Source organism: Schistocerca nitens, chromosome 1 (genome assembly GCF_023898315.1).
Source record: "Schistocerca nitens isolate TAMUIC-IGC-003100 chromosome 1, iqSchNite1.1, whole genome shotgun sequence".
Classification (NCBI taxonomy): domain Eukaryota; kingdom Metazoa; phylum Arthropoda; class Insecta; order Orthoptera; family Acrididae; genus Schistocerca; species Schistocerca nitens.
The window spans coordinates 47,933,258-47,934,703 of NC_064614.1; the positions used below are offsets into that span (position 1 = coordinate 47,933,258).

Consider the following 1,446-nt stretch of genomic DNA (forward strand, 5'->3'; position numbering starts at 1 on the left):
TGATGAGACAGGATGCTTACGCATGTGTCACGTATCAGAATCGTATCTAAATGTATCAGGGGTCCCAGATCACTCCAACTGCGCACGCCCTACACTATCAGCGAGCCTCCACCAGCTTGAACACTCCCCTGCTGACACGCAGGGTCCATGGATTCATGAGGTTGTCTCGATACCCGTACACGTCCGTCTGCTCGATACAATTTGAAACGAGACTCGTCCGACTAGGCAACACGTTTCCACTCATCAACAGGCCAGTGTCGGTCTTGAAGGGGCCCAGCCGAGGTGTAAAGCTTTCTGTCTTGTAATCATCAAGGGTACACGAGTGGACCATCGGCTCCAAAAGCTCATATCAATGATGTTTTATTGAATGATTCACACGCTGACTCTTGTCTGTCATCGTTGGTCCCATTCTTGCAGGATCTTTTTCCGACAGCAGCGACGTCGAAGATTTATTGTTTTATCGGATCGGTGAAATGGTCGTATGTGAAAATCTGCACTTCATAGCTACCTCGAAAATGCTGTGACCCATTGCTCGTGCGCCGACTATAACACCACGTTCAAACTCATTTAAATCTTGATAACCTGCCATTGTGCCGGCCGGGGTGGCCGAGCGGTTCTAGGCGCTTCAGTCTGAAACCGCGCGACTGCTACGGTCGCAGGTTCGAATCCCGCCTCGGGCATCGATGTGTGTGATGTCCTTACGTTAGTTAGGTTTAAGTGGTTCAAAGTTCCTGATGACCTTAGATGTTAAGTCCCATAGTGCTCAGAGCCATTTGAACCTGATGATTAACTGAAACCCTCAGCTGCCGAGAGGTGTTGTTGATATACCTCGACGTGGACAGCTGCAAATGTCTTTCCCGACCGGGACTCGAACCCGGGATCTCCTGCTTACATGGCAGACGCTCTATCCATCTGAGCCACCGAGGACACAGATGAACAGCGCGACTGCAGGGACTTATCCCTTGCACGCTTCCCGTGAGACTCACATTCCCAACTGTCCACAATTCTACATATGTAATGTACTTTATAGACATTTGCCCATCCACTCATTACTCGCGCACACTTTGGCGATTCCCGTAAGAGTTTGGGCAACCTGCGCGCATTCGCACAGACGAAGGTCAATGGCTGGGTAGCCTTTAACTATGTATAGGAAGACAGTAACTGTTCTCGAAAGAAGAGATACTGTTGATGGCCGTGCAGCTTTTCCCTGGAATAAATGATGATTAACTTAAACCCTCAGCTGCCGACAGGTGTTGTTGATATACCTGGATGTGGACAGCACACATTTTCAGCTGTCCACATTGAGATTACTGTCTTCGTATATACCATTTGAACCTGCTATTGTAGAAGCAGTAACCGATCTAACAACTGCGCCAGACACTTGGTCTTATATAGGCATTACCGAACGCAGCACCGTATTTTGTCTGTATACATATCTCTGTATTT

The 1,446-nt window shown here is 48.3% G+C and overlaps 1 non-coding gene across 1 annotated transcript; it reads right to left on the minus strand.

The window, feature by feature from the left end:
- Positions 1 to 853: 853 nt before the first annotated feature.
- Positions 854 to 927, minus strand: Trnat-ugu (transfer RNA threonine (anticodon UGU)). Its single transcript has one exon. It is a non-coding gene; the product is annotated as a tRNA-Thr (tRNA).
- Positions 928 to 1,446: the final 519 nt, after the last annotated feature.